Here is a 16,930-nt window from a genome sequence, read left to right as displayed (position 1 = left end):
AAAATAGCCTATCAATTTTTTTTCTGCTGGACTAATAGTTTGCGCATAGCGAGCGAGAGAATGTGAAATTTTCACGCGTGGGTTTTGAACGCCACCAGCAGGATTCCCACGAAAGTAAAATACGAGAGATCGGGGAACTAACAGAGGCATATAGACAGTCCCTCACTCAATACATAAACAGAATAAGAAAGAAAACCTCCCCCTCCCCCCCCCCCCCCACCCGCGGCTTGCCGGCTGGCTCTGTTCAGTGTGGCTTGCGGAGGATATATGTACACTACTGGCCATTAAAACTGCTACGCCAAGAAGAAATGAAGATGATAAAGGGGTATTCATTGGACAAATATATTATACTAGAACTGACATGTGATTACATTTTCACGCAATTTGGGTGCACAGATCCTGAGAAATCAGTACCCAGAACAACCACCTCTGGCCGTAATAACGGCCTTGATACGCCTGGGCATTGAGTCAAACAGAGCTTGGATGGCGTGTACAGGTACAGTTGCCCATGCAGCTTCAACACGATACCACAGTTCATCAAGAGTAGTGACTGGCGTATTGTGACAAGCCTGTTACTCGGTCACCATTGACCAGACATTTTCAATTGGTGAGAAATCTGGAGAATGTTCTGGCCAGGGCAGCAGTCGAACACTGTCTGTATCCAGAAAGGCCCGTACAGGACCTTCAACATGCGGCCGTGCATTATCGTGCTGAAATGTAGGGTTTCGCAGGGATCGAATGAAGGGTAGAGCCACGGGTCGTAACACATCTGAAATGTAACGTCAACTGTTCAAAGTGCCGTCAATGCGAACAAGAGGTGACCGAGACGTGTAACCAATGGAACCCCTGATACGCCAGTATGGCGATGACGAATACACGCTTCCAATGTGCGATCACCGCGATGTCGCCAAACACGGATGCGACCATCATGATGCTGTACACAGAACCTGGATTCATCCGAAAAAATGACGTTTTGCCATTCGTGCACCCAGGATCGTCGTCGAGTACACCATCGCAGGGGCTCCTGCGTGTGATGCAGCGTCTAGGGTAACCGCAGTCATGGTTTCCGAGCTGATAGTCCATGCTGCTGCAAACATCGTCGAACTGTTAGTGCAGTTGGTTGTTGTCTTGCAAACGTCCCCATCTGTTGACTCAGGGAACGAGACGTGTCTGCACGACCCGTTACAGCCATGCGGATAAGATGCCTGTCATCTCGACTGGTAGTGATACGAGGCCGTTGGGATCCAGCACGGCGTTCCGTATTACCCTCCTGAACCAACCGATTCCATATTCTGCTAAAAGTCATTGGATCACGTCCAACGCGAGCAGCAATGTCGCGATACGATAAACCGCAATCGCAATAGGCTACAATCCGACTTTTATCAAAGTCGAAAAGGTGATGGTACGCATTTCTCCTCCTTACACGAGGCATTACGACAACTTTTCACCAGGCAACGCCGGTCAACTGCTGTTTGTGTATGAGAAATCGGTTGGAAACTTTCCTCACGTCAGCACGTTGTAGTTGTCGCCACCGGCGCCAACCTTGTGTGAATGCTCTGAAAAGCTAATCATTTGCATATCACAGCATCTTCTTCCTGTCGGTTAAATTTCGCGTCTGTTGCACGTCATCTTCGCTGTGTAGCAATTTTAATGGCCAGTAGTGTATAAGCAAAGTGAAATTGGGTCTAATAAAGAGACGTACGATCCGTGACCGGGAAGGGAGAAAATTGATACTGGTGCATTGCGTAATCGTGCCCCCCGCCAATCTCACCACCACCCCTCGCACACCGTATCACGATTTGCGCAGTCTAGATATAGATGTAGGTGAGCACCCGCAATGGGCGACCGTGGAGAATGAAGGAAATTTGCAGATTAAGTGGAAGTCAGAAAGTTGTGCAGTGCAGTGACGTGAGGCGCAGAGGAAGAATTTGAGCGCGTTTTGCGATGCAGTTGGCAGGGCGGCGGTGACCGTTGACCCAGCGGCGCGGCGCGGCTCCCACGGTCCGCGCGCTCAGTATTCGGCGCGCCTGCTGCGCGCTGCAGCCCTGCACATACTAACGCCGCGCACCAACACTACGCCCCCAAACTCACAGCTCGCGCTCCCGCTTCCAGGTCTCCGCCTTCCTCAGCCCCCCACTCCACACTCAAACAGAACGCACGCATCTCCGCGCACGTAATGCGTCCGTCTATATCCTGGAACGTGCATTGTAGCCTTGCAACGGAACTCGTCGTTCTGAGTCTAGCGGCTGAGTGGCGCTTCTTCTTATACGTATCTGTCAGTCAAGTACACTAACGACGAAATAGTAGGAACACTGCATCGTACTTCTTAATACACTACAGGCCATTAAAATTGATACACCACGAAGATGACGTGCTACAGACGCGAAATTTAACCGATAAGAAGAAGATGCTGTGATATGCAAATGATTAGCTTTTCGGAGCATTCACACAAGGTTGGCGCCGGTGGCGACACCTACAACCTGCTGACATGAGGAAAGTTTCCAGCCGATTTCTCATACACAAACAGCAGTTGACCGGCGTTGCCTGGTGAAACGTTGTTGTGATGCCTCTTGTAAGGAGGAGAAATGCGCACCATCACGTTTCCGACTTTGATAAAGGTCGGATTGTATCCTATCGCGATTGCGGTTCATCGTACCGCGACATTGCTGCTCTCATTGGTCGAGATCCAATGACTGTTAGCATAGTATGGAATCGGTGGGTTCAGTAGGGTAATACGGCACGCCATGCTGGATCCCAAAGGCCTCGTATTACTAGCAGTCGATAGGACAGGCATCTTATCCGCATGGCTGTAACCGATCGTGCAGCCACGTCTCGATCCTTGAGTCAACAGATGGGGACGTTTGCAATACAACAACCATCTGCACGAACAGTTCGACGACGTTTGCAGCAGCATGGACTATCAGCTCGGAGACCATGGCTGCGGTTATCCTTGCCGCTGCATCACTGACATGAGCGCCAGCGATGTTGTACTCAACGACGAACCTGGGTGCACGAATGGCAACACGTCATTTCTTCGGGTGAATCCAGGTTCTGTTTACAACATCATGATGGTCGCATCCGTGTTTGGCGACATCGCGGTGAACGCACATTGGAAACGTGTTTTCGTCATCGCCATACTAGCGTATCACCCTGCGTGATGGTATTGGGTGCCACTGGTTACACGTCTCGGTCACCTCTTGTTCGCATAGACGGTACTTTGAACAGTGGATGTTACATTTCAGATGTGTTACGACCCGTGGCTCTACCTTTCATTCGTTCCCTGCGAAACCCTACATTTCAGCAGGATAATGCACGACCGCATCTTGCAGGTCCTGTACAGGCCTTTCTGGATACAGACAGTGTCCGACTGCTGCCCTGTCCAGCACATTCTCCAGATCTCTCACCAACTGAACGCGTCTGGTTAATGGTGGCCGAGCAACTGGCCCGTCACAATACGCCAATCACTACTCGTGATGAACTGTGGTATCGTGTTGAAGCTGCATGGGCAGCTGTACCTGTACACGCCATCCAATCTCTGTTTGACTCAATGCCCAGGCTTATCAAGGCCGCTATTACGGCCAGAGGTGGTTGTTCCGGGTTATGATTTCTCAGGATCTATGCACCCAAATTGCGTGAAAATGTAATCACCTGTCTGTTCTAGTATAACACATTTGTTCAACAAATACCCGTTTATCATCTGCATTTCTTCTTGGTGTAGCAATTTTAATGGCCAGTAGTGTGACATAAACAAATCTATACCATATTTATTCTCCAATACCTGGTCTCGGCTCTTAGTAAATATGTTCTTCCTCGACTGGAATATACGCAACGTGCGAGCGCAGGTTGTCACACATGGACGACGACATATGGAAGTCTGAGTCTGCCCGTGATCCGTGCTCGGATGGCCGAAGTGGTTAAGTCAACCAGTCGGGTAAATCAGGAAATGGTTCGAGTCCCGATCAGACCAAAATTTTCACTGTCGTCGTTCCAATGAACAGCTGAAAGTGTTTCATATTCGCAACTGTGAACACGTTTCCTGTATTCCAAGTATCAACTCTGTGGGCGCGTGTAACTTTTCCTTTCTTCTCCTTGTAAGTGCAGTCTCGGAACAATGAGACACAGAAGAATAAATGTGTGAATTCTCAAAGAAATTAATTCAAAGTGAACAATAATTTTTTTATATTATCTGCCGCCGTCGTTCAAAATTCACATGTAATTGGTGTGATTCTATTTCTACACAATGCTGCTCTTCAACATATTCTGCATGAAAAGTCGTTCAAGTGCGCCTCAGTTGAACATGTTGAACGTACTCCATAATCCTCCTTCAGCAAAGACATAAGTGTACTGTTGATTCCTCTTCCTCACAGGCGCCTCCGTTGAACATGTTGAACATACTCCATAATCTTCATTCAGCCAAGACATAGGTGTACTGTTGAATCCTCTTCTTCACAGTCCTCGTATGCCTCATTTGTGTCATAAAATCGTTGTACCTGATGACTGTTTATTGTTTAACAGAAAGTTTTAAAAAATTAGATTTAAAATTCTTCTGAATAGATGTTTTTACTATTTAAGAACTACTGAAGTAAAAATATCCTTAGGAGGCGACCATTAATTACGTGAGCTCAAAATGGAGGGGAGGGATCTGGCAAAATCGTACCAAATCTCATATAAGGAGAGGGTAGTGGATGAAAATCTCACATAAATTTTCCAGTTAACGTAATATACAGTACATGTCTATAATTGATAACATTTTGTTTTACATAATTAATCCCAAGTACAGACAATATTGAAGTGCCCATCAGTCTTTATGGCCTCCCTGAACTGAACAGAAAGCTTTACAAGTGTGCATACCCCGGATTACACCATCTGAAACAAGTGCCACACAAGTGTTCTCCACCGCAGCGGTTCAAATCAATGCAACGCGCATGATGCTGACGTTATAGTATTCGACATGAATTAATGTCAAACTTTTACAATGCTAATGTTAAGTGGCAAGCAGACAAGTCGACAACTATGTGCGAGCAAGAATTTAATCGTTTGTGGAAGGAAGCTAAGCTGAAGTTCACCGGCACGAATTCTTTTAGTGATCATAAAAATCAAGAGATTGAAAAGTCACGTAATCATATTGTTGAAAGGGACGTATAATCTGCAATGTAAGTGAAGGATCAGTGACATTTAATCTTGGAAACCTTTCATCCGTCTCTCCCTCTTCTGTCTGTCTGATTGTCTGTCCGTCTAAATACCACTGAGTGTTGGCATGTTTAAAATACGGTGTTTATAATCACGTGTTAAAACGCTGTTTAATATGCTTTATAAATAAATGATGGTTTTATTAAAGTGTTTTAATCGACGTTTAAAATATTTTTTAAAGTCTTTTTCGTGTTTTTCCCTGCTACGGATTAAACTTCGCATGGGGGGAGAGGGGCGGGGGATCCGACACATCGGACCAAATCTCACCAAGGGGAGAGGGGGCTCCAAATTTTAATGAAAACCCCTCACGTCCCCTTGCTTGCAAAACACAGTGGAGAATTTTTACCATAAATGCCTTCCCCTCCTACTACATCCATTCCTCCCCACCCCACTCCTGCCTATAGAGGTAACTTTTGTATATTTGCCATTTTTTGGTCAAATCTTTAACAAGGTGAAGGCAAGACTCCCCATGAATTACACAATGGATTTTTGCCGAATTTTCATAGCCATACTAAGAGTGTTAAGCGGACTAATGGAGTATCAAACTGACCAGCATCTGGTCTAGTTTTGCAAAAAGGTTCAATTGCTTGAAAGAAATCGGGGCAATTAAGAACAACTTACTTAGTAATTTGAGGGAAAATTGAAATATCTCACGAACAGCTGTTGCTAGCTCTGTAAATTAAATATCTTAAAGCTATTGTGTATTAAATGTTATTTTGGTGAACAAATTGCGGAATTTTTTATTTGTTGAAAAAATGAAATAAATTTCTATATCTTGAGCTATTATTAGTAATAGAATACCGATCTATATTTAAATATTTTATATTTCATACTTTCTGAACAAACCTTGAAAATAAAAAAATTAAAAAAAGATCAAATATTTTATGAAATGAGTCTTCTAAAAGTAAGAAATAAAATAGATTATGGGAAAGGTCTGATTTGTCTCATTTGTTGTATATGATTTCGAGATGTTTCAAAGGCGTGTTAAATATTTCTATAATCTATTTTAATTCTTATTTTTACACAAGTTATTTCACAATCTATTTGATCTTCTTTTTATTTCAAGTATTTATATTGTCTCATTTTGTAGGTACGAAGGTGGTCCCTTACAGCTGAAATTGGTAATCAGCTATATTTCATCACAACTGCTTCAATAAAACTTGAACGTGAAGTCTGAATAGTGCGGCGGGTGGAGCCCAATTTCCTGCTCACCTGATTTGATGCCAGGAAGTTTATTTTGAATCGTTTTCTGAATTTTGTGCTGTATCTTTTTGTAAAGGCTTCTTTAAGATTCAGGAGAATCTCATGAGTCCCGGAAGTTATTGGAAAATGACGTGCTTTTCACTCTTCAAAGCACTCACTGTAACTGCCTATCTGACCGTGGTTTCTTATCCTTAAGTCGTAGAAAAGTGCGACGTCATTGCATGAACTACATTTGTGTTTCCGGATCACGAACAGACCCCAAAATTTCATATTCAATCACTACATCGAATAAAAATTTCTTTGTTTTGAACGCTCATAGCGACTCACTGTAAACATCCGCACATTTGCCCTTCAAGTCTGGTGTCTACTTCTGGGGTACGGATTTCACACAGTTTATGATACACCAACCTTTACACCGTCTTATGTGTACCATTGTGACCACAGGTAAGCTGATTAGCAACCGCACAGTGGGGCATTCAAATGGTTCAAATGGCTCAGAGCACTATGGGACTTAACATCTAAGATCATCAGTCCCCTAGAACTCAGAACTACTTAAACCTAACTAACCTAAGAACATCACACACATCCATGTCCGAGGCAGGATTCGAACCTGCGACCGTAGCGGTCGCACAGTTCCAGACTGTCGCGCCTAGAACCGCTCGGCCACACCGGCGGGCACTAAAAGAAGGAAGGACCATTAACATTTAGCACGACGTCAATGGTGACGTTAGAGGCAGAACACAAACTCTATCGGTACAAGAATGAGAATGAAATCGACAATGTCTATTTGGAAGGAAACACAGATTTATAGAACTTTACCTTAATAAATTCAGGGACACCGAGAAAATTCTTAATATCTGTGGCATACATTTCCGTAACGATCCATATCAGTTATCAAAGAAGCAATGGCCACTTTGCAACGCTTTCCGTACATCTTTTGTGTATCAGTGTCAAATTAATAGTAACGTATAGACGTTACATGTGCCATAAGGCTACAGAAAAGGCTTCATCTTTCCTTACAAACGATAATTTTACAGGCATTTTCATAGCGTCTTTGTGGTCACATAAATTAACAGTTTTACACGTTCGTGGCTTTCAGATGTCTCCTGATTCACCACGACCAGGAAGTGTGTATTAAATATATCAACTTGGAATAATTTTCTGAAAGAAACGATGTCGCAGGAAAGTACTTCGAAGCGAGAAGGTAGTAGATCTGTCACCAGTATTTTTAGGTTTAGTAATTTTATTGTTGTACATGTAGTGGCTCAGATAAGCAAGACGCTAAATAATTTGCACCGTCTTGCCATCGGTAAACTGTGATATCGTTGAAAATTTGTACCATTCCCTTTCCGTTTTGCGGCTTTACTGGTTGCCAACAAGCCATTAACCTGATTTAAAGCATATGCAGCGAATTTATAATGCATTGAACAGGGAAAAGAAACAAATTGAATGTTAGCGTAGAGCTGCTATTGAGTTCATTGTGATCAGACTGAAATGGACGGGAACGAGAAAGAAAATTGATGAAGGTCTTGTTAAAAAATCATTGCAATTCACATCTAGTTACTTAAGAAAAATCATGGAAAACCTAAATCAGGGTGTCTGACCCAGACTGAGATGCCACCTCTCCTGAATACGAGCCCATAGTCGTAAAAATACGGCACCTCCCCTGGTCTACACAGAACAGCATACTAATGGGAATGAAGAGCAAAACCACTGGGATTCTATAAAACTCTAGTTTCTTATTTACCTCGATAGCACTGTAGGAACAAGGTCTTGATTTTCCCATTTCCTTAACGTCTGACTTCTATACGGCCGCGGTGGTCTCGCGGTTCGAGGTGCGCAGTCCGGAACCGCGCGACTGCTACGGTCGCAGGTTCGAATCCTGCCTCGGGCATGGATGTGTGTTCTGTCCTTAGGTTAGTTAGGTTTAAGTAGTTCTAAGTTCTAGGGGACTGATGACCACAGCTGTTAAGTCCCATAGTGCTCAGAGCCATTTGACTTCTATAATTCGCTGTATTTGTGCTGAAAGATTGTGACATCTATATGTTAAGCTTAGTAAGGTACCACAACCATTAGCACCATTTTTACCTCGTAAGTTCGATGCTATGTGCGTAAGTAACCACATCCCCACATAAAAATCATTTATCGTTCCTCCAAATGATGGTATGTAGTCTCCTTAACTGAACATTTTATTCTGGTGTTTATCATACCAGAAAACCTTATTTCACCATTATTCAAACAGGCTGCTTTTATTAAAGAACTGCATAACTTTCTTTATAATATGCTACTGAAAAGTTGATCCCAGCATAACAGTGGATAAAGATGTTCAGTCTGATTTCGCGGACAGAGCAGCACTGCAACTAATTGTGAAGCACATCGAGAATGTGAACCACCCATGTGGAATCCTAGAATTGTTCCAACAATCTTTTCCCGAAATCTCCACTCCCTATCTGTATGACAAGCTGAGAAAGTTAATTTCAGTATTGTCGTTATTAGAGGCTACACTGTCTAGCTTACAATAGACCACTAATTTTGAAGAATTAGTTTTCCTAAATCCTAATTTTGAGTACAGAACTCATATTTCATCTAATATTTATCATTCAGTAAGGGAGTCAGATCAATCAAGGGAATTCCTGAAGATAGAGAGTATTTACGTGAAATCTATTTCTCGCTGCCTAGACGAAATACGTTAGTGTCATTTACGACTTTACTTGTCTTAAGCTTGCTTCCGAAATGCCAGTGCCAGTCTACTCCTGCACTTCTCACCACGTAGTCTGAATTTCTGTTAAGTGCTGACTGTGCGGAACCGCGCGACTGCTACGGTCGCAGGTTCGAATCCTGCCTCGGGCATGGATGTGTGTCATGTCCTTAGGTTAGTTAGGTTTAAGTAGTTCTAAGTTCTAGGGGACTGATGACCACAGCTGTTAAGTCCCATAGTGCTCAGAGCCATTTGAACCATATTTTTTGCTGACTGTGCGCTAACGGGCAGATTTCCAGGGTGATCTGGCATAACCCCCTTCATAAAGTTATTAAGGTAACTTTTCAAAATATAGTACACAACAAATGAATAGGGCTAGACATTCAATCTTACGGAATACAAGATCATTCATTCTACATCTTTTTCTTGAGATATGTAACTGAGGTACTTTATTAGAAACTGTTGATTCCTTGATTCTCAGATTATAATCACAATTCAGAAATCTCCGTGCGATAGTTTCAACTGTTTACAATGCATATGAAACTGCAATTCATCAGTAAGGTCTATTCTACGTGAAGGTTAATCTGAAGAACGTTGTGCTGTATTAGCATTTATCTATTGGAGGCGATATGCTTTTTCCTTCCTCCGACCTTTGAAATGGCTTACACACCCTGTTATAGGGGGTCCTATAGTGTAAGGACAACTCAGAATCTTGATAAATTTGTCATTAAGAAATTATTTCCAGTAAGAAACAAGCGTAAATAACGGACCTTTGGTTTTGATGTCTAACACTTAACCGATTGAGCAGTCGAAGAATGTAGCTGTAGGAATACATTTGGAGCATCCTTTTAAAATATAGTACAAAGCGCTACTTTCAGACAGAAGTCTCAGCCTTCATTCTTATCGAGTAGGTTTAGTCCTACAATTACCGGCCACTGTGGTCGAGCGGTTCTAGGCGCTTCAGTCGGGACCCGCGCGGCTGCTACGGTTGCAGGTTCGAATCCATATGGATGTGTTGTGATGTCCTTACGTTAGTTAGGTTTAGGTAGTTTTAAATCTTTGGGACTGATGACCTCAGATGTTAAGTCCCATAGTCCTTAGAGCCATCTGAATCACTTAGTCCTACAATTCTGCAAATGTCGTATTGAAGAAGGAAATAAGTATGACAAGTATTGGTTGAAATAAGTTCTCGTAGGCAGAATGGTAGGAACGCTGCGGTCTGACGGAAAAACGATAATTATTGCGTGTAGCTTTTTTCACGGACACACTACTGCCCTGACACGACTCGCATTCTGTCTACGAGAACTTACTGGGCTCCATATTTATGTATATTTGTATGTGATTCAAATTATCCCAAGACGGGTTAAGAAACGTCGTGCAAACACAGCAATGCCAACACACAGGTAATGCAGGTTACGTCCGCAGACTGAATAAAACAGACAGACCAGAATGAACTGTTTTGTGGAGTTGGCTGAATTCCAGCATTTCCAAACGGCCGTGCAAATCCTCTGTAAGGAGTGTATAGGAAGCTTGTAGGTTTCTTTAAAATACCCATTTTAATTATTTCTGATTTTTGGGGGACTGGAAATTTGGTGGATGGTCTACAGCTCATTAATTAACTCGCTGAACGTACAGTATGGGGGTAAAGATCGTCGGGTGCTGAAGACTTTGTTCTAGCAAATCGGTAGTCTTTCCAATACCAGCCTCGCCGAGGGAATACGCATCTATTGCTAGCAACATAACTGTTCGAACCAATGAAAAATACAAATACATAAAACTGCAACCAGTCAGTTTTTGAATAGTTTATTATTCCATGAACCGGTTTTCGTACCTTTTCAGGTTTATCTTCAGATGGTTTTCTGGAAGTTGTACAGCACATGCTGGATGCTGGCAAAGTTTCACTTTCACAGTGTAAATGAATAAGATTGTGTAAAAGTGTGTGAAGTGATGTACCAACTGGCCATCAAAATGGAGGCAGACAGATGGACACTAACGGAAAAAAGCCAACCATACAGTCGCAAGCCAGCACCCAGCTTTATGTTAAAAATAGTGATGTAACTTCCAGAAAACCATCTGAAGATGAACCTGAAAAGGTTCGAAAACGGCTTATGAAATAATAAACTTGACAAAAAAGTGACTGGTTGCAGTTTTATATATTTATATTCAATTAACAGTCACGAGTTCTAAAATATCCGTAATGGATAAGCTTAAGCCAATGAAAAATATGGTTCCGCGACCAGTAAGGGACAGGAAACTACATGCCGCATTGAGAAGAGCTAGCTGTTGACTCTAATGAGGTATATAGTTATACCAGGGACCGTAGAACAATGTAAAGTCGTTCTGTGGTGATAAATTAGTGTACCATGTATGCCAAAGGTGGAAGAGCGCGAACAGGAGAGTTTCCAATGAACAGTCAGGTCAGTGCTTATAGTAAATGATTATTATGAGGAAACTGCAATGTTATCTTGTTTAAAGCGAAGAGGATGCAGTATTCTTCTTGCATTTCGTGCAGTTCTCAACTTACAGGGTTACGAATTTATTTTGAACACTTTCTTTCAGTCTAACACCGAAGAAATGTTCGGAAAAGCTCTCGCTTATCATCTTGACAAATCACTGGTCACAGTACGTGTTAAAATGGTTCAAATGGCTCTGAGCACTATGGGACTTAACTTCTGAGGTCATCAGCCCCATAGAACTTAGAACTACTTAAACCTAACTAACCTAATGACGTCACACACATCCATGCCCGAGGCAGGATTCGAACCTGCGACCGTAGCGGTCGCGCGGTTCCAGACTGTAGTGCCTATAGCCGCTCGGCCACCCCGGCCGGCACAGTACGTGTTAGAAGTTCACTAATTTCACTAGTAAAAATTACTTAATAACTGACACCCTGATTTACGAGAATTGGGGTTGCGTGAATATTTACGTTATATTAGATATGCCGGCATCGCATCAGGCCACAAAAGCCCACAACAAAGTTTACCATCTTCGAAGATATCCTTCGATACAGTTCCCCATAGTCGTTTAATGAACGAAGTAAGAGCATATGGACTATCAGACCAATTTGGTGATTGGATTGAAGAGTTCCTAGATAACAGAACGCAGCAAGTCATTCTCAATGGAGAGAAGTCTTCCGAAGTAAGAGTGATTTCAGGTGTGCCGCAGGGGAGTGTCGTAGGACTGTTGCTATTCACAATATACATAAATGACGTTGTGGATAACATCGGAAGTCCACTGAGGATTTTTGCGGATGATGCTGTGGTATATCGAGAGGTTGTAACAATGGAAAATTGTACTGAAATGCAGCAGGATCTGCAGCGAATTGACGCATGGTGCAGGGAATGGCAATTGAATCTCAATGTAGAAAAGTGTAATGTGCTGCGAATACATAGAAAGAAAGATCCTTTATCATTTAGCTACAATATAGCATATCAGCAACTGGAAGCAGTTAATTCCATAAATTATCTGGGAGTACGCATTAGGAGTGATTTAAAGTGGAATGATCATATAAAGGTGATCGTCGGCAAAGCAGATGCCAAAGTGAGATTCATTGGAAGAATCCTAAGGAAATGCAATCCGAAAACAAACGAAGTAGGTTATAGTACGCTTGTTCGCCCACTGCTTGAATACTGCTCAGCAGTGTGGGATCCGTACCAGATAGGGTTGATAGAAGAGATAGAGAAGATCCAACGGAGAGCAGCGCGCTTCGTTACAAGATCATTTACTAATCGCGAAAGCGTTACGGAGATGATAGATAAACTCCAGTGGAAGACTCTGCAGGAGAGACGCTCAGTAGATCGGTACGGGCTTTTGTTGAAGTTTCGAGAACACACCTTCACCGAGGAGTCAAGCAGTATATTGCTCCCTCCTACGTATCTTTCGCGGAGAGACCATGAGGATAAAATCAGTGAGATTAGAGCCACACAGCGGCATACCGACAATCTTTCTTTCGACGAACAATACGAGACTGGAATAGAAGGGAGAACCGATAGAGGCACTCTAAGAACTCTCCGCCACGCACCGTTAGGTGGCTTGCGGAGTATGAATGTAGATGTAGAAAGCGTTGATTGCCATTTTCACAAAATCTTGATCTAGCTGATCACAAGTTCTTCCCGCGCACCGTTGGAAACTAACAGTATAACCACCATAAAGCGGCTTCTAAGTGGACATGTAGATCTATAAATGTAAAGCATGGAAACGATGAGTCAGGCTTCAAAAATTACTCAAGAACAAACTTTGGCTTCCGGTTCAGGTGTGTGTTCGCATTCTTTTAATCAAATACCGTACGTCGGACAAAAGTCAGTGGTAAATTAGGTTGTTTTGGAGCTAGTCAACATTGAAGCTCTATCCGGTTTGAGTTTCCCGTAATCCTGAAAAGTTCCTAACAGAGGTTAGTTCGGGTCTTCAGGAGAATGCTGCGAAGGAGATAAATACGGTCGGGAATGAGAGCGAGGCGTTATCAGCGTGCTCCGTGGCCAGCCGGGAAGACGTGAGGTGGCCTAACGGAACGCGCTGCTTGCTGGGCGTCGCACGTATCTCCGTGTCACGTCCATCCCCATTCCTCGTCCACACGACTACAGTTGGAACAATAAGTTTCTGAGCAAGACACGCCGTGTCCTGCCTTGTCGTTCCCTACCAAACTTGGGACCGCTTTTATTTCGTCTACGGCTAACTATATTCGACGCGTTGATGTATTGATTTATCGATGTATTATACAGGGTGATTCAAAAAGAATACCACAACTTTAGGAATTTAAAACTCTGCAACGACAAAAGGCAGAGCTAAGCACTATCTGTCGGCGAATTAAGGGAGCTATAAAGTTTCATTTAATTGTACATTTGTTCGCTTGAGGCGCTGTTGACTAGGCGTCAGCGTCAGTTGATGCTAAGATGGCGACCGCTCAACAGAATGCTTTTTGTGTTACTGATTACGGCAGAAGTGAATCGACGACAGTTGTTCAGCGTGCATTTCGAACGAAGTATGGTGTTAAACCTCCTGATAGGTGGTGTATTAAACGTTGGTATAAACAGTTTACAGAGAATGGGTGTTTGTGCAAAGGGAAAAGTTCTGGACGGCCGAGAACGAGTGATGAAAATGTAGCACGCATCCAGCAAGCATTTGTTCGCAGCCCAGGAAAATCGACTCGCAGAGCTAGCAGAGAGCTGCAAATTCCACAATCAACTGTATGGAGAGTCCTACGAAAAAGGTTAGTTATGAAACCTGAACGTCAACTACCCGAGGCGATGGATCGGCCGCCAGGCAGCCCGTGACAGAGCACTTCATCACTGGCCTCCAAGAAGCCCTGATCTTACACCCTGCGATTTTTTCTTATGGGGGTATGTTAAGGATATGGTGTTTTGGCCACCTCTCCCAGCCACCATTGATGATTTGAAACGAGAAATAACAGCAGCTATCCAAACTGTTAAGCCTGATATGCTACAGAGAGTGTGGAACGAGTTGGAGTATCGGGTTGATATTGCTCGAGTGTCTGGAGGGGGCCATATTGAACATCTCTGAACTTGTTTTTGAGTGAAAAAATATCTTTTTAAATACTCTTTGTAATGATGTATAACACAAGGTTATATTATGTTTCTTTCATTAAATACACATTTTTAAAGTTGTGGTATTCTTTTTGAATCACCCTATATCTCTAAATACGATTCGACATTTTATTTGACTTTTATTTCATGATTTGAACATACTCCATCAGTATTTTTCAAAACAAAACAGAATCGAATGCAAAGAAACTAAAAGAACTTAATAAATGAAAGCAAAACAAATAGCTCATTTTTCTCACAAAGTTTACTCAGCTGGTTAATAAGTTGATTCGGTTTCTCGAGACTACCGAAAAGTGATCGACGCTGTGTCACGCTACGCAGAACGTTCCTGATGTACTAGACGGAAGTGTCGACAGAAACGATAGTAACATCGAGAGAGACCCAAGGAAATGAGAAACCAGTCAACGTTCTGAATATCCTTATGCGATTTGCCAGATTACAATCGGTAAGGAAATGCCGAAGTGCTACTTTTGTTCTGGGCAAATACCACTGTCGTACAAAATTTCTGAAATAACATTTTACGGTTTCGGCAGTAATTTTTGTTTATTTCCATTATTGGTCAATTAGTATTTTAGTGGTTTCTGCTCGTGCACGTCAACTATCTCTTAAAATGAGGTAATAGCCGAAATTTGCCACTAGTGAAAACAAATACTGATTACAGGCGAAGGTGGAAAAAATTGTCTCTTTTGACTTAATCTGTATCTGCATTTGGCGTGATCAGTGGCATATCTCCTTTAATGTAATTCATCGCAAGATAATGCTCAAACGAAAGTTAAGTAACCCGACAGTTTCCGATACGAAGATGACTGGTAAAATAAAAAAAATGGTCATCGTATCTGTTGTGGCGTAGCAAGACAGCCACACCACTCGGAGGTAGCCGAAAGGCACGCTAACTAATGCAGACGGGCGTGAAGTCTGAAACAGGATAACTATTGAATGGTAGCAAGAAAAGTACGTAGTTGCTTTATACTTAACTTTTATTCTCTGATGAATACAGCGTTCTTCTTGAGACATTTATACTATAACTCTCAAAGTAGGTAAGGCTAATGGCGCCTTGCTAGGTCGTAGTCATGTGCTTAGCTGAAGGCTATTCTAACTGTCTCTCGGCAAATGAGAGGAAGGCCTCGTACGTCTAGTCGCTAGCAATGTCGTCCGTACAACTGGGGCGAGTGCTAGTCCGTCTTTCTAGACCTGCCATGTGGTGGCGCTAGGTCTGCAAGTACTGATGGCGGCGACACGCGGGTCCGACATGTACTAATGGACCGCGGCCGATTTAAGCTACCACCTAGCAAGTGTGGTGTCTGGCGGTGACACCACAGTATCATTTGCTTATAAAACGATATGAAATCGAATGAACACCTCGTTTGCAGGATGATAAATAAAAAACTTGCAGTTTTTGGAAACGGTTTATTTCCCGACCCAGTCAGAAATAATTTGAAAGAGAAATTTCCGGTTTTGGCCGTAACTGGCCATCTTCAGATTATAACGTGGTAGCAATAGTTTACTTCCAAGCACTTTCAGAAAAATCACATTAACTAAACGTTTGGAAGTAAACTATTGCTTACTTCTGATGATCTGAAGATGATCTGTGTCGACCGAAACGGGTAAATCCTTACTGACATTATTTATGACCGTGACAGAAAATAAACCATTTTTAAAAAGTATTTCAACACTCACTGACGTTGCCAGCAAAACCGAAATGTCATTCTTAACAACAGACTTACGGTTGTTTGGAGTAATCTGCGAAAGTGATGTTCAGCTCCTAAGGAAACTACGTACAAGATGCTACTGCAAACTGTTCTACAATCCTGATCCAATATTTAGATCTGTTGTCGAGTAGACCGGACAATAGTGGAGGGGGAATTCCTAAAATCGGAACCGTCGGTAGACTCTGCGTGACAAAAAATGTGAAGGACCCGGAAGATATGATCAGATATCAGTGTAACTTCGTACAAAGTTTAGAGAATCATTATTTATGAAAAGGTAGGAATATATGACAGCAACGTATGTATCACTCGCTAATAATAGCGCGCATAGTTACACATTACCAAAGATACACTATTTGGTCAGAAGTATCCGTACACCTATTATTGTACGTTAATAAGGGCTATGTCCACCATTCGGCTTCCTGACAGCTTCAGCTCTGCTGGGGACACTTTCAGTGAGGTGTCTGAAAGTCTGTGGAAGAATGGCAGCCCATTCCTCCTCGAGAGTCGAAACCAGAAAAGGTAGTGATGTTGGACGCTGGGGTTTGGAGAGAAGTCGACTTTATAACCTATTA

Source organism: Schistocerca cancellata, chromosome 4 (assembly GCF_023864275.1).
Source record: "Schistocerca cancellata isolate TAMUIC-IGC-003103 chromosome 4, iqSchCanc2.1, whole genome shotgun sequence".
NCBI classification, from domain to species: domain Eukaryota; kingdom Metazoa; phylum Arthropoda; class Insecta; order Orthoptera; family Acrididae; genus Schistocerca; species Schistocerca cancellata.
Note: the sequence above shows the minus strand (reverse complement) of the source record.